The sequence below is a fragment of the Amblyomma americanum genome, chromosome 1 (genome assembly GCF_052857255.1).
Source record: "Amblyomma americanum isolate KBUSLIRL-KWMA chromosome 1, ASM5285725v1, whole genome shotgun sequence".
Classification (NCBI taxonomy): Eukaryota; Metazoa; Arthropoda; class Arachnida; order Ixodida; family Ixodidae; genus Amblyomma; species Amblyomma americanum.
Window position 1 is genome coordinate 402,330,674 of NC_135497.1, and position 21,188 is coordinate 402,351,861.

Consider the following 21,188-nt stretch of genomic DNA (forward strand, 5'->3'; position numbering starts at 1 on the left):
CTTCCAGCATCAAACCATGACATTTCTCTCAACCCACAAAAACTGTTACAGTTGTTCGGTCAGCGGCACGATGATTTGCATGCATACGTTCAGCGTTTTGAGCCTGCAGCAATGGGACAGGACTGGACTCAAGATAAATGGGCTTTGGCCGTAAGCATGTGCCTCACAGGCGAGGCGTTAACTGTGATCGGTCGAATGACTGCCACTGAGTCGGCAGATTATCAAAAAATAAAGAAGGCGTTCCAGCAGCGATTTAGATTCACTGCTCAGGGTTACAATGGCAAATTTCGGAGGGCTCGAGCTCAGGATGGTGAGACAGGGAAACAGTTAGCAGCCAGGCTTTCTCTTACTTCGACCACCGGATTGAAACGGCAAATGTTACCAAGATATTCGAAGACCTGCGCAACCATATGATTGCTGAGCAGTTCCTCCGATGTTGCCATCCGAAGCTCGTTATCTTCTTGAAGGAGTGAGAGTGCAAGACACTTGATGGGCTGGCCGACAAAGCTGATTGCTTCCAGGAAGCACACAACTTTTCTAATTCCAGCAAAGTCCCTGATGTAGCGAAAGAACCCAGTAAGGTCTCTGTCGACCCGCTGAAGAAGGCACAATTAAGGTGTGCATGCTAAGCAATCGTCCGGGGCATCGGGCTTCCGACTGTCACAGCTCCACTAAAGAGGTACCCAGATGCAATTCTTGCGGCAAGATCGGGCACCGGACGGAGAATTGCAGAAGTCGGCACCCGAAGAAAGAGCAGAGTGCTGCTTCCCGTCTTACTCGTGCACTCCCACCTGCCCCGCCTGCCAGCACTAAACAGCCAAAACATGTAAAACAAAAAAGCTCCGTTCCTAGTGGTCATGACCAAAACATGGGGAACGTGCTTCAGCCTACAACGGGTAGGATGTGAGGTGCGGAATGATTAGCGACTACAAAACTCATTCGCGTTCTTCAAGACAAGGGCAGTAATGCTGTCGTTATCCGCCGGAGTTTGGTTCCAAAGAACTGCGTGACAGGACGCACAGGGACACAATATCTCCTTGACGGTACCGTCACCCAATTAGCTGAGGCAAGAGTGCAAGTGCAAGTGCATACGCAATACTACTCTGGCGAGGTGACAGCACTTTCCATGAAATGCCCCTTGTACGACCTCGTGCTCGGAAACATCCCAGGTGTCAGGGAACCACACGACCCGAACCCAGGCTGGATGAACGCACGTGTTAGCATGACGCGGCACCAGTTCCCCAGGAACACCTAATGCCGGTAAAATCGGAGCGTTGTGTTAACGCCGTGGCCAAGACACAAGAGGACACGTTATCCCCGTTGCACGTGTCACGAATCCAGTGCTGTTAGCTGAAAATACCAGTTAGCTGAAGAGCAGCGGAAGGATGCAACACTCAAATGGCTCTTTCCTAAAATCAGTAAGGAGTTTATATCCAGTAAGGGTCATAAATACTTCTTCCGTGAAGAAGGAAATATTCTTTACCGGCATTACTCCATGTCGACTGGCAGGAATTTCGAACAGGTTGTTGTACCCCTTGCGTTCAGGTCGCCAATTCTACACAGAGCCCATGAAAGCATTATGGCCGGGCACCAAAAAATACGACGAACGACCGATCGTGTACCAGAGAATTTTTATTGGCCCCACCTACACGGAGATGTCGCCCGATTCGTTAAGTCGTGTGATAAATGCCAAAGAACAACACCAAAGGGCAAGGTTGGCATTGCACCACTCGGCAACATGCCACTGATCACTACTCATTTCGAGCATGTTGCCATCGACCTCATCGGGCCTTTCTCACCCAAGTCCGATAAAGGCAACTGATATATGCTCACGCTGATGGATTTTTTTACACGTTATCCTGACGCCGTCGCGCTTCCTGCCATGTGCACGTTGCGGAAGCGCTAGCCGAAATGTTTTCCCGCATTGGTATCCAAAAGGAAATTGTGACTGAGCAGGGGGCCATGTTTACCTCCGACCTCATGAAGGAAGTCAGCTGACTTCTCTCCATCAAGCTGCTCAAGAAGTCACCTTATCACGTGATGGCGAATGGCCTCGTGGAGAAATTTAATGGAACTTTAAAGACAATGCTTAAGAGAATGTGCCAAGAAAAGCCTCGGTCATGGGATAGGTATTTGGCACTGTTGCTCTTCACTTACCGTGAAGTTCCACAGGTTAGTCTTGGGTTTTCCCCGTTCCAATTGATCTATAAATGCCATGTGTGAGGGCCACTGACAGTACTCAAGGAGCTCAGGACAAATCAGATTATCGATGGAGAAAGTTGCTCAACGTACACCTATCTCATCGACCTCAGAAACTGCCTGGAAGACACATGGAAACTTGCTCATGAGAAACTGCAGAAAGCAAGCCAGAAGCAGAAAACATACTACGACGGGGAGAGTCACCCCAAAAGGTTAAGTCCGGGCACAAGGTTCTGATTTGTCTGCCCACAGACTCCAACAAGCTGTTCATGCAGTGGAAAGGTCCATACGATGTCCCTAAACGCAAAAATGACGTGGATTACCTTGTGGAGCTGGGGCAAAAGAGCAAAGTTTTTCACATAAATATGCTTAAGGAGTACAAAGAGCACAATCCTTTGGTGATGCAGCAAGTATCGACCGCATCCGAAACCGACCAGCCAGGGGCTACTAATTCGAATTACCGTAAAAACCCGCGTAGAGTACGAGGTTTTTTTCCAATAATTAGCACCTCAAATTTCCGCCTCGTATTATTTGCGGATCCGAACAAAAATTTCAGTTTTGCTCGAAGTTTTGGTTTTGTTATTGCCACGTGGCTACGGCTTGGCTTTGTTATTGATTTGTTGCTACGGCTTGGCTTCGTTACCCGTGACGGCGTGGCTTGGGCTAGCGTGGCCTTCCTGACAGCGTACGCGCCGACGCATAAACCACGCTTCGCGAAGGGAAGGTTCTTTTTTTCTGCCGTGGAGGAGCACGATGTCAGGGCCACGAAAACAGTATTCGGCTGCTTTCAAGAGAAAGGCTATTTTAGTTGCCGAGAACATCGGCAACAGTGCGGCCTGGAGGCAGTTCGGCGTCACCGAGGGAAGCATCCGCGGATGGCGACGACAAAAGGAAGCACTTTTCGCATGCAGCGGAACGCGAAGAAGCTTTCGCGGCTCGAAGAATGGGTCATACCCAGAAATTGAACTGGCCCTGACGGAGTTCATAAGAGAACAGCGAGCCGCACATCTACCTGTGAGCGTGGAGCTCATGCAGGTAAAAGCTAGGGAGCTTGCTAGAGAAAAAGGTATTCCAAGCACCGCGTCCAAAGCGAGCAAGCACTGGATATACCGCTACATGTGCCGTGCTGGCTTTTCGTTACGGCGGCAAACGTCGATTTCCCAAAAACTGCCCGAATCGTTTGAAGAGCTGCTGGTGGCTTTTCAGCGCCACATTATTTCTTTACGGAAGTCCAAGAACTTTCAGCTAGGGCAAACAGGCAACGCTGACCAAACGCGAGTTTATCTGGACATGCCATCACCCCTCACAGTGCACGAGAAGGGTTCCAAACAAGTTTGCGTCCGGTCTACCGGCAACGAGAAGATGCGGGTTACGGTCATGCTATCGTGCACAGCTCCCACCCTATGTCGCGTTCAAACGCAAAACAATGCCCAAAGGTGAGGAGCTGCCAAAGAATGTTATCGTGAAATGCCACAAGAAAGGTTGGATGAACGAGGGTCTTGTCCTTGACTGGGTGAAGTCCGTGTGGTGTAGGCGGCCCGGTGCACTATTGTCCTTCCTGTCGATCCTCGCGCTGGACGCGTTTCGCTGCCATTTGGCCGACTCGGTCAAGAGAGTTACGCGATTGCGGCACTGAACTTGTCGTCATCCCAGGCGGAATGACTTCCCAGCTGCAGCCACTTGACGTTTGCGTAAACAAGCCTTTCAAGGACGCGGTCAAGCGGTGCTACGCTGAGTGGATGCGCTCAGGTGAGCCTGCAGTGACGCCGACTGGGCGGCTGAAGTGGGCATCGCCAGCCATGCTGTGCAAGTGGATTGCGGACGCGTGGGCGAGCATTCCTGCGGACCTTGTGCGTCGGTCTTTCAAAAAGTGTGGCATATCAAACGCCCTCGATGGCACAGAAGATGAGTGCCTGTGGGAAGATTTGTCGGACAAGGAAATCTCCGAAGAAAGCGCTGTTGAGGATGAGAGCGATTGAAGTGCGGTGTCCGATTGCAATAAATGCCTTTCTTCGTGCTTACCTGGTTTACCTCACTCGTATTATACGCGGATAAATTTTTTTTTCTATTTCGTGTCTCTAAAATTTCACCTCGTATTATATTCGGGTTCGTATTATACGTGGGTTTTTACGGTAACTGTTGTGAATACCGACATCTTCGAATTACGGAGGTTTTGCCCCACTGAAATGCACAAGGCTGTGCTGGGACCCCAGCATCAGTTCGAATTAACCGTCAGTTCAAATTAATCGAGTCCGAATTACCGAGCTGTACAACACCTTAGAGAACAGTGACAAAAAAGCTCATGCGACATTTGTAGCTTGGTTACAAATATAATGCGAAGTGCTTCCTGAAACAGACAATTTGAAGGGGCCATGACATGGTCGTTCTTCATATTGCAGTTTTGTGCTTCAGTAACTAATACAAGAGCTTATGATTCAGTTTCTGAAATTTGGCTGCCCTGGACGCACTCTATATTCCGAAAAATGCAATCGAAACTGAGAACGGGAAACTCCTCCCACCGGCAGCGACCTCCATATTGAATGCTATCGCGACGTCACCAGGCCATACACGGAGCAACGTCGTCTGCTCTCGTCGCTGCAATGTGCGCAGCCAGGTGTCTTGCCCCCGTAATTCAGCGGACGATCGAAGTAGCAGTCCTCCCCCATATATGAGTGACTGGCGCCGCAAAAGCGTTAATAATAGTAACGCAGTTATTCTCCGGTATAGGTATAGGGTCTGGTTACACTAGGCCTATGGGACGGCAGTCGGCGGTCAGTTGGCTGGTCGGTATGAAAAATGCCATCACTGACGCACTGGTCTGTCAAGCTAGACCAACGACAACGCCAGAACGATCAACGACCCCGTATCGCAGTAGTGTAAAAAGTGAACTTAGTGGGAACCGGAATAGCGGACTAGTTGGTATGACATTCTAAAAACTTAAGAATTTTAAAACTTATTCAACCTGATGCTAGCCACGGCTACATACGCGATGTGCGTGCACCAGCGAAGAGGTGCTTTCATTCGGTGCCTGCGCATAGAACCTATCGGCGAGGCAATTGAGCGACACGGGCAGAAAACGCCGCACAACGGTGCCCCTCGTCGCCGTCGCCTGGGCTTGCGCAGCCGAGCGAAAGCTGCACTCCCGGTGAATAGACGGCCCGAAAAACTGCGCTTGTGTACCTTACCGTTATCGAAAAAAGCGAAACGAGCGGCCGCACTTCATATCTTCACACTGTCTGACTAATCAGCGGGGAACTCTTGCCAGATGCTTGAATTTCAGCTCGGATGGCGGACCACTGGCCCCTGTCGTGACGAGGCCTAGCGAGTGCGATTCGTGTGTGCGATTTCGGTGATTGCGGACAGCGAATTCGCAAGTTTTAGAGCCTGAAAATAGCTGTAGAGAGTAGTTTTGGCCAGAGTGCCCTCAAAGCGAACTCTACCTACATCGCAGGGCACGAGTACAATAAGGGGAAAGCGCAGATATGTGACCCGGTCTGCACAGCATGTGCTGAAGGCAGCCGGGAGCAGCCATCAGCGTCAACTGTGGACAACAAATCTCGTTGTTTTCATTAATTCAAGTAATTCCCGAACGTATCTTTAGCTAGAGTGCTTCAATATCAAATACTGATGACATAAGAGGAAGCAGATACAATTAGCGGGAAGCGCCAGATACGCGAAGCGTTTCTCGTGCAGGCGATATAGCATCAGCGGCAGTTCTTGCAGTGATATCATAGTGTGTAAATGAATAAAACTACAATTTGTGAGCAATACTACGTAATATTTAAGATAAGGAGAGCCCACCTGACGTTTTATCCCAAGCAAACGAGCAGTACTGTTGGCGCATAGCTATGTAAACAACCCCTGCGCGGGGCTGCAGTTGTCGTGATCGTCGCATTCCTAGGTCACAATGTGCACGCACAGTAAACGCTAAATGATGTACTATTTTTTTCAAGCACTCAATTAGCATTCGAGTCGCGTAGGGTTTTGCAAGCGGCTTGGTTCCTGCAAAACGGTTCTACGAGCCGAAGGGGATGTATGTTCAACTTACAAATGCACACACACCACGGGGAAGTCGTCTCATTCGGCACTTTTCTCTGCTCCTTTCGTGCCTCAAGGTTATTCTAGTGCCACCTTGTGATAACTTGTTTAATTATCGAACCGATGAATAGCAGACAAGAAATTGGTAGCCAGCTACAAAGCGCCGCGGCTTTCACGGTGCACATCGGCAAAGGCATGCACAGCACGTGCCGCTTTTCACATACGGGAGCACTTGATTGCGCAAAAGGGACCATACTCATAACATAAAACTAACATGTTTCACAGCGTAAATAATAAAGCAGGGGTGCATCGATTTCTGTTTCCTCAACAATCACATGTCGGGCGCCACGAGCAAGTCCGCTTTCTTAAGGATCACTCAGCTCGCGTACTACGCTGAAGGCTTCTGAAAAGAAAACACGGAAAATACATTTTATTTCGATAAGCTAAAAAAGGATAACTTTTCGAGTGACCGCCGTCTACGGTGTGCATGCAAGCACCTCAACAGCGCGCAGCAAACAACGCGGGGCGGGTATGCCCCTCTGACGTCAGTGATCAGAGGTTGCCAGACCAGCAAGCAGTTCGCAGAAGAAACTGAGAAAATTCGTTTTAAAAACGTTTACCGCACAGAATCAACTGAAACTTGGGGGAATTTTAATCTAACAGTTTGAGAATTAAATGCGATAAACAGGGTATGCGCGAAAATAGGCTGTCATGGCTCCTTTAAGGAAACATTTGGTGTTATAATGTATGAATATGGCAACACTGTTTTGACAGGCGCCAATGTCGTGAATCTTCCCATACAAGCCGCCGCGGTGGCTGAGTGGTTATGGCGCTCGGCTGCTGGCCCAAAAGACGCGGGTTCGATGCCGGCCGCGGCGGTCGGATTTCGATGAAGGCGAAATTCTAGAGGCCCGTGTGCTGTGCGATGTCAGTGCACGTTAAAGAACCCCAGGTGGTAGAAATTTCCGGAGCCCTTCACGACGGCGTCTCTCATAGCCTGAGTCGCTTTGGGACGTTAAACCCCCATAAACTAAACCAAACCATCATCCCATACAAGCGTGTGGGCATGTTACCACCAGAGCCATGGCATTTGAAGCACTAGCTGGCTTGAGCAGACGGGGGCGCAAGCATATCAAGACATAGACAGAACTTCATTCGTTACCAGGTTCTGCCTTTCAAGAGAACTCAGACAATTAAATTCATCAAATTTCTATCACTCCATTACTTCTGCTGATGTCCACAAACACAATACAATCAAAAAATAAAATGTTACCACTAACACACAATTTTGCAAAAAATGTAAAATGCATGAATTTTGGAAGAAACACTAAAAATATAGGGGGTTTTAAGTATCCCACACAAATTGCTAGAACCACATTTCATCGAAAAGGAAGGCATCATATTGCCGCACACAAGAGCTCGCACAGCGCGCAGAGGAAGCTCGCCAACTAGCGCGTGTGCGCACCAGACCTCAGCGGAGTATGATGCACGACGCTACAATCTTCGCCACAGACGTGTCATATATGAACCTGGCGACAAGGGGTGGGTCTGGACGCCTATTCGCCGCCGTGGGCTCTCCGAAAAACGATTACGGCGATACTTCGGGCCCTATGTTGTGCTGAGACGTTTAACCGACGTAACGTATGAGGTGGTGCCAGACGGGTTATCGACATCCAAACGACGCCAGCAACAAGTCGACGCCGTCCATCTTGTACGTATGAAGCCATACTACTCGGACCGATCTTGACCTCCTACTTCCTTTTCTTATCACCGAGACTATGCTTCCTGAGGAGGGGGGCAAGTGCCGCATGCAAGAAGACGCAAAAGATGACGACTGGATCTACGAGCGCAATGCTAAAAGAGGAAGAAGCTGTAAACGCGCAGGGACTCTGTCTGGTTGACCAGTAAACCGTTTTTATCCTCGGGGTTTTACCGAGTCGTGACAATATGAACAAGTGATGCGCTTATTGTTTCCTACGACAGCCCATGAGTTTCCCTCATGCAGTGATGTGACCATTTACCTGGTCTATGTCTATAAATGCCTCGCATGTGGACTGCTTTGTGGCTCACAGGCTGTGGAATGTGATGCACATGTGTGTATGAAATCGGTGTGCAGATCATATCAATTGAGCTAGAACTGCACAACCTCCAATCTGTTTTTCTACACAGTATTGTTTTCTGCATTCAACACATTCCGTGGCACCCCATCATGAAACGCAAGCCCCAAAGGAACCGTTTTTGGTGAGGGAAACACTTGCTGCAAGTGAAACTGACTATGCGATTTGTGTCACTGAGTCTATAGTATCAACCACATGCGGAGACCACATGCAAAGCAAACAGACAGCGCCAGCGCATACACTAAACCTGCAGTGCACCCAACCACCATGGCTACTGCAAATGAGCATCACCTGGTCCTGCTGTATGTGCCGCCACGGCCGCGTTGTGGGCCAGGAAAGTGGCCTGGGCCCAGGCCATTGGATCAGCGCATGGAGACGTACATGACCTTGCCGCTATCTCCTGCAGAGAAACCAGTGTGGGAGCCACACATTATTACTACTAGAAGCACTGCACGTGGCAACAGGCCAACTAAATGACCAGCCAGCCCATCCCGTTTGCAAAGTGACTTTTTATCCAAGCAACATTCACACATATCCATCACTAGTGTCTCCGCTAAGATGCTGAAACATGTTAGGCACTTCACCAGCACCTTTCATCATATATGTACAGTGAAAGCACGTGAATTCAGATTTCATTAATCTGAACTTCTATATCATTCGAAAAGTGCGACATGGTCCGCCCACACACTATCAGAGTCTATGTAAACCATGCGGCGGGCTCTGTTGCGGGCTATATCTATGTGCCACCACGCCTAGGCAGCCTGTGCAAACGGGAGGCTCCACTGCCTCTAAGGAGGATATGTGGAGAGGGCAAAAACGGCAGGATGACCGGACCGGAGAGCGGGGGAGGCTCTAGCTCATGTTAGCGGCAGCATGGCAGCGGCAACTGGCTGCGTGACCTCCGAGATGTGTACCTGACTGTTGCTTGTAGCTACTGATTTTGAAGGCTTCAGTAGCTTGCTACGTTAGGCTTTGCTGTTGAGCAGTGGACGACACGACCAGTGCCAAGATACAACGAATAAGGCACATCGCAGTGTCTCCGGCACTCCGAAACCACAGCCGTGCACAAAACCCCGTGTGCTAAACCAGAGAATTGAAGCTTTCGCTGATATTTGCTGTGTGTCTTTGTCTCAATTTTCCAGTGCCCTCTGCATCATATTCCGTGCAATTGGTAGCAGCAGTCACCCCAAGTTAAACATACGGAGAGTACAAGTGTGCAGTAATTTAGAAATGTCATCCATCTGCGGTAAATACCTTGCCAAAACGCCTAAAAGGAAGACTGAAACCATGTGTGAAGTCAGCATTGGTCTGTTATCGAAACAGGATATTCCCTTTTAAAAAGCACACTCATTCGTTCAGTGCCTCACAGCAACCCGGGGTCAGAAGGATGGAAAATTGGGCAAAATGCAACTGCCGTGGAGACTTTTGCTTCTCAACATAAACGGTTGAGCAGCTCCCGCGGCTCAAAGGTGTGAAAATGCGAGTCGCAGAGGTTACATAGCCATTTTGGTCAAAAACCAGCAGTCGCAGAATGGCCACATGCTGCCGTATATTTCAGCCTTCCCGACCATGCTCACGGGCAATAGCCCTTCCTTCACGCCTCCGACACAGCCCTCCACTACAAAAATCGGATACGTTGAAAGTCGCCTGTCTCTTCTTCAGTTTTCTAGTTGAAGAGGAGGCCTTCTGCTCAGGTCCAGCTTTAGAACAGAAAGTGTTGGCCGTTACCTTCCGGGGAAGAAAAAAAAAGAAAGGCAATCGTGGAAATTTTTAGAACAATAAAAAGGGAAAATCTCACTACCTGGCTGCTTCACGATGGCAGTTAACCATATCTTTTGTTCGCTTTCATTTGTTCGGACTTTGAATTATTCAAACTGCGTGCATTACGAATTAATCAGTTTTACCTTCTTTCACACTAACCTGTACAAATATTCAAATCGCCAATTTAGTAAAGCTCATCAACATCTGCAATTCTTCAGGACTTACAAGACTTGACCTTGAAATTACCATTGATATCCTCATTTCTCAATCTTTAAATGTCCTTCACATTACTTGAGCTTTAATGCCTCACCTTACCACAGTGTGTCTTCAAGGAAACTCACCATTCTTGAACTCATCTCCACGTTTCTTCCAGCTACTTTTCGCTTGTCGCTACACTTCATGCCCCCACGATACCATGCTGGGGCTCCTTTTTCTTCTCTTCCACACAATGAGGCTTCCTACTCAATGCACTGCTTTTAGGAATCTGCTTTATGCAGCACATCCCCAGTCAGATCACACAATAGCCACACATCCCAATGTTAAAACTCTGCATAAACGATACAAATCGCACAGTCCATAACCAATGACAACCAACCCCAGTTTAAACTTGCTATCAAAGAAGACAAATACTGTGTATCCATTAATGCCTTTTAACATTAACAAAAAAACACACGGTGCCAAATACACAGCCTCTCAAAGCTGAGGCACACCATGGTGCTTTGGATTCTCGCAGCACATAACTGCACCTGACTGCATGCAGTATTACGCAAAAGCAAATAACAAGATGCACAGCTGCGAATGCAAAATTAAGGCCGATTTCGTAGCGTGCCCTACCTGCAGTCTTTTGCAACACACATTAAATTGGCACTCAGGAACTCTGCCAGCAACTATCACACTGCTTACCAAGCATATATTCAGGCAGAGAGCAGTCCCACGAAGCCAGTGGCCCCGAGATACCCACCTGGGAGATTCTGTACTAAGCCAGCCAGCAGACCCACAGGCGGCCAGGTGCAGCTGGTCTCTGGCCACAAATGGAAACTCCGTGACCACCACAGCTGGCCAGCGGCGTGCAGAGCCCAGCCGGGCCCACACCAGGGCACCCACCTGCATGCAAAGATTGCTCACTAGGGGCCTCTGAATACTGCAGGCATGCTGTGTCAGTTCCACTGTATCGAAGATAAACCTTTCCCCTGGGCTGATTGATTGGTGACTTTGCCATCCTGGCAGTACAAAAAGGTTGGGATCAGGCAAAGACAAACAGACAAACACACAAGGATGGCACTCAGCTTTCAAGTGCATTTTGTTTCATGCATTGATGTGCGTTCTCTGACCAACTTTTAAGCATGCCCACTGAGTCATATCAAAATGGTATGAATGCAATAAAAATCGAAAGAAAACAGTGCCAGGAATCAGGCAGTACAAAAAAAAATTACGGGAAAATCATACATCTGAAGTGACAATTCTGCAAAGCAGCTGAATTTATCCCCAATGATTACCTTGACGGTTTTACCCACCCTCTCTGTGACTCAGCATCTACGATTGTGCACACCACTTTTGGAACTTTATTCGAAGCATCTAGAGCTGTTTTCACGATGTCAGAAACATTTGGAATCCCTGCTCGACAGAATGGTAGGGCCATTTCGTGCCTAGAAAAAAAAGAATCACTTTTCAAAAACAAGAAATAAAGACTGACATCACAAAGTTCTATGGTGCGCCTAGCAAGTGCTGTCTGGTGCTGTAACTTTTTTCTTCTCTTGTGCAGTGGAATGTTTTACTTTGTTAAAAACATTGTAGTTGATTTTTTGTTGCCGTAGCTGCTGATAAAAAAAATAATTAACTGGGCATAAATGTTTTTTTTTTTAGGATAGGCCTGGAATCGCATGAGCATGGACGTGCGTGGTGTACATGAATTTAAAAAATTTTTGAGGCGCTTCTGTTATCTCATTATAGCAAACACAAAAAAAACTGCAATAGTTTGATATAGCCAAAGTTTATAACATAAAATTTCGTCAAAAACACGCACAACAGCAGAGCAGTTCAGTTAGTCAAGGCATCACAAAACAGGTGATGTTGTTAAAGAAACTGGGAGACATTTTCGCAAGTTTTACTGGAGTTTCTGAAGGCATTCATGGCGATTCCACAAACAAAAAAGAACTGAGCGCCAGTTAGGTTGTCTTCCCCACATAACAATGCCAGTTGGTCAAAACCCAGCTATAGCGGTATCCCCAAACAGCTCTACCAGCTGCTGGTCAAGAGCCAGCAATAGTGGCTTCCCCGCTTCACAACTGTGTTGCATGAAAAATGGTGCGTCAAAGCAAAAGCTATCGTCATTTTCAACACTCCTGTGACGGCCGAGATGAGTGCAGGACAGTTACTGCAAAGGGCAGCTGCCTACTCCACTGCTTCCGGGGTAGTGTCGGCAAACGCGAGAGGTTCAACACGTGCTGACCTCCTAGCTACCAACCTTCCGTACCGCTCTATCTTCTCTGGCGCAGCTGGCGAGTGCGAGATTTCAACACTAGCATGAGATCAAAGCGTGAACCTTGACACGAACTCCAGCCGCACCACCTCCAGTCACTTGTGTAGAGTGGCGAAGTGTGCCACCTGCCGTCCGAGTGGGTGCCGCTTATTGCTGGGGGGTTAGATATATCCGTTTTAGGGCCAACCGTGTTTGATATATCAAGTGAAAATTACATGTGTCTATTGAGAATATTCACGAAGAGTTTGATATAGCCAATAAATCGTAACATCCATGTTCGTGATATCAAGGTTTGCCTGCATACAAACAAATTTTCAGATTTTCTTCGATAGCAGAACATAATGCAATTCTGAAAGGGCTAATGAATGCTTTGCTCAAAGATGGGGCTTCACACATGCAACAGAATTTTTCTGAAGGCTGGGGCCGACGGAGATGAGTGGGTGGGTGGTGGACGGCAATTCGGGAGGGTGAAAGAGTGGTGTGAAAGTGGAGTAAGGGTGGTGGTACAGTGTTCTCGAAGGTTGTGTAGGGGCAAAACCAGCACTCTCCCCGTGAGGCTTTAGAAGAGGTTGCCGCGCCACGGCACTGGCCTAGACTCCTGGAGCAGCAACAGCGCATCGTCAGTACGCATGCTGCGTGGCTAAGAGGGGCCGACAGGACAGTCGCAGACAGTTTTTTATTGCATCACCGCTTGGCTGCCAATGAAGATGCAAGAAACCAATGGAAAATTACTTTTAACCTTTCAAAGAGAAATCAGTGGCTGTGTTTCAGTGACGGCACCAACGGGAGGCAAGGGATGGCGGCCGCTACCTCGAAAATTTTCCTGGCGCTCCTTTCTGTCACTGGAAGAATTAATTTTGTTTGCTCACAAGCACCTAAGCAGCTTAATCTTTGCGTTGTGTTATGTGAAACCAATATATCACTGTCTCATACCGCAATTTGTTCTTTTTATTTCGTTTTGAAGAGGAACAATGCCCAAAAAATAACTCCCCCTTCGACGTACACCATCCGCGTACGATATCCTGGGCAGCCTTTGGAATGGTAAAACCATAACCTACAACGTTTGGCTGCAAATTTCTTCTATTTGAAAAAAGGCAACTGCCAATCTTGATTTTTCCGGGGTTTTGTTTCATTACTTTTTTTTTTCAAGAAGGTCAGGTGGAATATCTTCCAAACGAAATAGGATAGCGCTTGAACGACGAGTCCGCAAGTGCCTTTTACTGTTTCGCTCACTTGTTGAGGTTCATAACACAGGACACTGGATCCTTGATTTTTTTCCTATGCAATAATTTACCACCGTTCTGACTGTCATATGCTACGATGTATTAAATTCATGCAATCTTTTAATGGAATATTTACTTTCTTGATTTGCTTGTCACGTGCTTGAGCAGCACAAAAGTCTTCTCTCTCGTTGCCTCTAAATCCGATATGACTCGGTACCCAGCAGAGTTTTAGGCTTTGTCCTTTAGCTGTGGCTATTACTAGGTTGTGTATGATATCACCAAGCATAGCAATGACTGCATTTCTAGAGTGGAGAGCTGTAAGCAAACATAGGGAGTCTGTGTAAATAATGCTGTCTGCGAGGTTCTCTTTTACTATTTTTTCAATGGCTACAGACACGGCGTAACATTCGGCAGTGAAGATTGATGCACACTGTGGTAGCCTCACTGTATGATTGCAATTACCTTGTGCGACTGCACTTCCAACGTAAAGATCGGTTTTTGAGCCATCTGTATAAAAAGCTGTGCAAGTACTGTATTTTTCCTGCAGTGCAAAAAATTCTTGTATTATATGCTGTGGTGGAGCTTGTTTTTTGCTGAAATGTGCAAGAGTGAGATCATAGATTTCCGGGAAATTGTACCATAGCGGCAGTGAATCTAGTCTTCCAGCAATGCCAGGCAATGTGTCCAGTACGCCGAGATTTTGGCACATCTCTTCAAAACGCAAGAGCGGTTTGTTGTTAAACAGTATTCTGGATGGGCACTTTGTGACTATTTGGTGACAGATGTGTTTGGGTAGCGAATGGATTTTTAGATGGTAGGAACACGTGAGCATCGTTACTCTGTAAGTGATGGTTCGTTCGTTTCTACATACAGACTGTCTATGGGCGACGTCCTGTATGCACCAGTGGAAAGACGCAAGCCTGAATTATGTACTGGATCTGGCCGTTTAAGGTACGATGGCCTCGCTGACCCATACACTATACATCCGTAATCCAGTGTGGAGCGGACTACAGAGCGATAAATTTGTAAGAGGCATGTCCTATCGGCTCAACAGTGTTTTCTCGACAGCACTTTGAGTAAGTTTACGGATCGAGAAGCCTTCTTTTTCAATGCATTTATGTGAGGTAAGAAAGTGACCTTTCTGTCAAATGTTATACCAAGAATTTTATGCTCATTTTTCACTGGTAACTCTAATTCGTTCAGGCGTAGTGTGGGATCTGTATGTATGCCTCGTCTGAGTGAGAACAGAATTGCCACCGATTTCTGTGGGCAAAACCGGAAACCATTTCTCTCCGCCCATGTTGCCAGTTTATATATTGTTATTTGTATTTGTAATTCACACGTTGATACATTGGAGGAAGTAGAAGCTATTTGAAGGTCGTCCACATAGACTGAGTACATAACGGAGCTTGGGATTATTTTCGTAAGAGAGTTCATTTTTCCAACAAAGAGAGTTGTGCCTAAAATACACCCCTGAGGTACTCCGTTTTCCTGAATGAAACTCCTCGAAAGGATTGTACCCAGGCGGACATGAAATGAATAACGGTTAGATAAGAAGTCTTTTAGGCAGTTCAACATTCTTCCTCGGATGCCAAGCTCGGCAAGGTCTTGAAGAATTCCAAACCGCCAGGCCGTATCGTATGCCCTTTCTAAATCGAAAAATACAGCGAAACAGTGTTGCTTATGAACGAAAGCTTCTCGAACAGTATTTTCAAGACAGACTAGGTGATCTGTTTAAAATCTTTTTAAAACCACACTCATGGGCATCAAGAAGTTCAGAGGATCGAAAGACAAACGTTAATCTTATATTAAGGACACTTTCAAAGGATTTTGCGAGGCAACTAGTCAGGGCGATGGGTTTGTAACTGCTAGGAGAGGTTGGGGGTTTTTCAGGTTTCAAGGAACGGTACAATAAGAGCTTTTTTCCAGGCTTGAGGTATTTTCCCCGAAACCCATACTTTGTAAAAAAATCTTAAAAGTGCCTCTACAGCAGGCTTGGAAAGATGGGCAAGCATTTCATGGTGTATTTGGTCGGGTCCTGGAGCAGTTTTCTTACCAGCAGACAGTACAGTGTTGATTTCCTGGAGTGCAATAAGACCATCATATTTTTCATTAGCACCTCCACTTGTTGGGAGCCTTTGTTTTTCGGCTATTACTTCTGTATTTTAGAAATGACTGCATATACAGTTGAACCTCGTTATAATGAACACTGACATAGCGAATTATCGGTTATAGCAAACTAAATTCGAACTTTGGTTGGTTATGCTTCAGTTTTACGAAATTTATTTTTTTATAACGAAACCGAAAATGCGAGATCCACCGCGATATCGGCTGTAATGAAGAAATATTAGGTTTACGCAAGGCTCAAAATGCTAAAGGTAGCATAAAAAGAGCAAAATAAATATTGGAAGCGAATTCACAAGCACACTTTTTTTTTTATCGTTTGAAAAGGTTGCAGAAAGTTCCGCGGCCAGGCACATCAATTGCGCGTTTGACTGGTCGCGCCACCTACGAACAGAGTGCAAAAACTCTGAAAGCTCATATGACGACAAAGATCCGAAGGGCGGCACCACTTGTCCAGCGGTGAAGACAAGCGCGGCAACACTGGCAACAGCGAGGCGGCGGTGGCGAGCCGGCATTGCGTAGAGAGCCTGCTTTGCGGCACCCTCGACATCATCTCAGTGCAGCGCCAGGTCGACATGGCAACGAAGCGGAAGGCGGTCTCGCTCGAGACAAAACTGCAGATATTGAGAGCTGTGGACAGTGGCCGCAAGAAAAAGGATGTTCCAGCGGAGTTCAGCGTTCCCCCAAGTACCTTATCCACCATTTTAGCCGCAAGAAAGAAGATTGAGGGCAACACCGAGGACGCTATAAAAGCTGACCGTAAGCGAGTTAGGCTTTACCATCACCCGGACGTGGAAGCGGGTTCGCTTTCATGGTTTAACGAGGTGAGGGCACGAAACTTGCCAGTATCGGGAGCACTTCTTCAAACGAAGGCCATCAGCCTGGCCTGTGCACTAGGGCATGAAGATTTCCGTGCGAGCAGCGGTTGGCTGCCACGTTTTCAAGACAGACACGAGATCGCGTGCCACACATTGTCTGGCGAAGGGGCTGCTGTCGACGTGGAGACATGTGAAAAGTGGCTAGAGAACTTTCGGCCTCTGCTCCAGGAATACGACGAGCGCAACGTGCACAACGTTGACGAAACCGGCGTGTTTTTCAAGTTGTTGCCAGAGCAGTAACTGGCAGTAAAGAATGAAACCTGCCATGGAGGAAAAAAGAACAAAGACCGGGTGACGGTTGTCGTTGCCGTGAACATGGATGGCTCACACAAAAGACGACTCACCGTAATCGGCAAGTCTGCACGTCCCAGGTGCCTGATAGGAGTCCGTAATTTGCAGGTTGCGTACTTGTCTAACAAAAAGGCCTGGATGACGTCCAAGCTTTTCGAAGACTGGCTCAAAGATTTCGACCAGGACATGGAGAGGCAGCACAGGAAGGCCCTGTTGCTCTTGGACAACTATTCGGCGCACAAAGTCTCGATCGTGCTGAAGGCAGTTTGTTTGGTGTTTCTGCCACCAAACGCAACTTCTGCTTTGCAACCGTTGGACAAGGGCATTATCCGTTCGCTCAAGTGCAATTACCGGAAGCATTTGGTGATGCAACTGGTTTTCGAAATCGATCGACGCAGATCAACAACCATCAACATCAAGACGACGCTTGAAATGTTGTATGGATCTTGGAATGAGGTGAGGCAGTCAACAATAAGGAACTGTATTGCAGAATGCGGTTTTGTTTTGCCTGACGTCGAAGACGAAGTTCAGCCTGATGAAAGCCTGGTAGAGCTGGACAATACTTGAGATCGACTGGCACTCCCAGGCATCGCAATTGATGATTTCGTTTCAGCCGATGAGAACTTGGCCGTGGCGCCTGAGATGATGGATCAAGAAATTGTGGATCGCGTCGAGGTCCCCGAGGATAACAGCAGCAGCGATAGCGCAAGGTGACAGCGAACGTGATGAACCACCAATAAGCACTGCGGACGCCGCAGACATGGCCAGGAGGCTGAAAGGCTATTTGGAAAAACTGCCGACGACCAAACTGCTGAGGTAGAAAAGGCCCTCGTGTGCATGGACACTGGAAAACTTTACTCTGTTCAGTGCTGTGAAAAGCCACCAGACGAATATCACATCCTTCTTCAAATAAACGAATGTAGACCTGTTTTGTCGAACCTTGTTCTTTTGTAATTTGACTTTCCCATACTACGCTCTATTTTGTTTTAAATGCCACAAACCATAAGGAGACAGGTAAGCATTACCTAGTTTATAGTGGGTTCGAAGCCCGGAATAATGCATTTTAGTATTTAGAGTATTTGCGAGAGCCAAATTGCGGATTTGTCAGAGCCGATATTTGCGCACACTGTTAAAACGAATATCGAGTATAACAAACTCATTTACGGTCCCTATGCTACTTCGTTAAAACGACGTTCGACTGTAGTGTGATGAACCGGAAACTACAGCGAAGTGCTCCCCCGATATGTCTGCCTGGTCCCCTAAACTCGTTTGTGTACCAGGTGTAGTGAAAAGAGGAATTGTGAAAGGTGAGTAGCGGCCATCTAATTTTCGAACTTGCTCCCACATTTTTTTTTGATGTGGTTGAGCTGTTTATAGAAGAGACACAAATTTGCCATGATATTTTCTCTGCCTTGAACCAGATACCCCTCGCATGTGCTCTTGCGTTCATGAAAAAAATTAGGTTCTCATGAGTTGGGTATCTGCGAAACACTCCCCAAGCATTATTCTGCAGTTTTTTTGCCTCCTTACAATCCCGTGTGTACCAAATTTTGTGGTTCTGGCACACCACTCCTGTGGATTTTGAAATTGATACATGTGCAGCAGAAAGAATGCATGTTGTGAACATTTCATTTATCTCATCTATGCTGTGGTTTTCTAAAATTAAATCCTGTAAACTGGACTTTTTTTTAAAACAATGCCAAATCAGCTAAATGTAGTTTCTAACGCCGCGGTTTTGTAGAAATAACTGTTGGCGAGGATGACAGAACTATTATAACAGGAATCACTTCCATATGGATTGTCTAAAACACTCCACTTCAAATCGCTAAAAACAGGCGGTAAACTAAAAGACAAATCTAATACGCTCATTCTCCCCGAGGATGGGGAACAGTATGTGGGTTTACACAAGTTCAGCAAACAGATATTAGTGGATAGAAAAAAATCCTCGATGAGCTGCCCTCTAGCGTCAGTTTTCTCGCTTCCCCAAAAACGAGAATGTGCATTAAAGTCGCCAACTACCAGGTATGGCTCTGGTAGCTGCTTTCAAAGACCCTCCAAGCCAAGCAGTGTTATATTCAGCTGTGGCTCGATATATACAGAGCACACCGTAATGGTTTTATGTGCAAGCAGAGTGGCTGCTACAGCCTCAAGTCTTGTTTATAGTTTAAGCTCACTAGCCAGGACACCATTTTTCACTATAATTGCCCCACCTCCTGACAGCCTGCTCGCCTGTTCTCGGTCGCGGCGGAAAACCGTATAATTCTTAAGAAAATTATTGTTTTGAGGCCCTAAATTTGGCTCTTGTAGACATAACGCAACAGGAGCGTGTGCTCCTAGGATATCTTTTATGTCACTGTAGTTATTCATAAGTCCTCTATAGTTCTATTGCATCATGAAAGCCATCTTAATTTTATTTTCCTATGTAGTTAAAACTAGATCAAGTTATTCATGGCCCCTTGATTCGGGGCCTGTCTGTTTTTGACCGATCCAGACAGCTCCGCCGACCACCCGACGTGGATGGCACGGGGCTACCGTGGGTCGTGTCCATTGCCTCTGCAGAGGCGCTCGACGACCGTGCAGAGGGCACGTGGACATTAGAGTTGGACCTCGACCTGTGGGAGGAGGTCTTGGGGGCCACGGACACGGGGGTCTGCGAGGCCTCTTCTTGGCTTGGCGGGGTAGTGTTACCTACTCCACCTGGGGGCGCGGATGGCCTCGCTACAGGTTCACTGCGAGTGGCCTGGGCAGGTGCCGAAGCCTGTTGTGGTGCGCCGCGCCCACGCACCACATCGCCGAAGTTTGTTTTTGCTGTGAAGGAGTATGAGCTTGTTTGTGTGCATCACCTTCTTGCTTCTCTGAACGAAATGTTTCAGTAGTTTTGAGTGTGATTATTGCTTTTTCTTTCTTCCAGTACGGACACGCCCTGGAGTATGCAGCCTGGTCTCCCTCACAGTTTGCACAGAGTCGGGCGCCGTCGCAGTCATCAGAAGAGCGATCTTTTGAAGCACATTTTGCATAACTTTTACCATCGTGGCAACTCACTGAACCGCGGCCGAACCTTTGGCAGTTAAAGCATCGTCGAGGGTTAGGAATGCAGGGTCTCACATTTATTTTTAGATAACCCACTTCATTTGAGTCAGGGAGAGTACTATGTGCAAATGTCAAGACTATGTGCTTTGCTGAGATTTCTTTGCCCTCTTTTCTTATTCTTATCCCGTGGACATCAACGACGTTTTGTTCAGCAAGCCCTTCTTTGATTTCTTCTTCAGTGAGGTGGAGAAAATCATTCTCTGAAATTACACCACGGACCGTACTGAGGGATCGGTGGGCAGATATCGATACAGGGATGTCACCTATAGACACAATGTTGGAAAGTTTTGACTGTTGGACGCTTTCTTGGAGTTCCAGTAAGAGGTCTCCACTAGCCATTTTTGTAAACTTATAGCCATAGCCCAAGACACCCGTCAAACATTTTTCTACAATGAATAGGGGGATTATTCTAGGAGATTTATCAGTTTCCTCAATATGAATCACCTCAAACTTAGGGAAACTTTGTTTCTTTTTTTAATGAAATTCTGAGTTACATCGGTACTCCCTCTCTTGTTAGGGCGATCAGTTGCTGAGAGAACGTTAGCCATAGAATAAATGTGTTTTTTGGATACGATGCCAGCCACCCACCATGGAGCCCAACTTGGGAACGGGACAGGAACTTGCAAGCAAGTCCTGCCCACGCCAGCTGTACACCCCAACTATAACCCAATATGACGCAACTCAGGGTGGTTGGCCACACAAGGTTATCCCTCGCCGCCAGGAAAAAAGGAAGAAACTAGAAGTGAGTAGGAGACAGGAGACTTGTGAGAAAGGGGTAGGAAAGTGAAAGATAGAGGGGAGGATAGGAAAAGGAGACTGCCGATTTCCCCCGGTCGGGTCAGGCCGGAGGTGCCGTCTACAGGAAGCTGGGGCCAAAGTGGTGCGTTGCGTCCGCCGAGGGGCCTTAAAGGTCCAAACGCTCGGCATCGGCTCAACCACCAAGATCCCCTTTTCCCCGAACACGGCAATGCCACGCACGGCGAAGCGC

The 21,188-nt window shown here is 47.3% G+C and overlaps 1 protein-coding gene across 1 annotated transcript in view; it reads right to left on the reverse strand.

Moving 5' to 3' along the window:
* Positions 1 to 21,188, reverse strand: part of LOC144115754 (uncharacterized) — a 328,928-nt gene that overhangs the window by 223,246 nt on the left and 84,494 nt on the right. The window contains exons 8-9 of the mRNA XM_077650248.1: positions 11,077 to 11,219; positions 8,646 to 8,754 (exon numbers count right to left, since the gene is read on the reverse strand). The gene's annotated coding sequence lies outside the window, so the exon portion shown is untranslated. The remainder of the gene's footprint in view (positions 1 to 8,645; positions 8,755 to 11,076; positions 11,220 to 21,188) is intronic.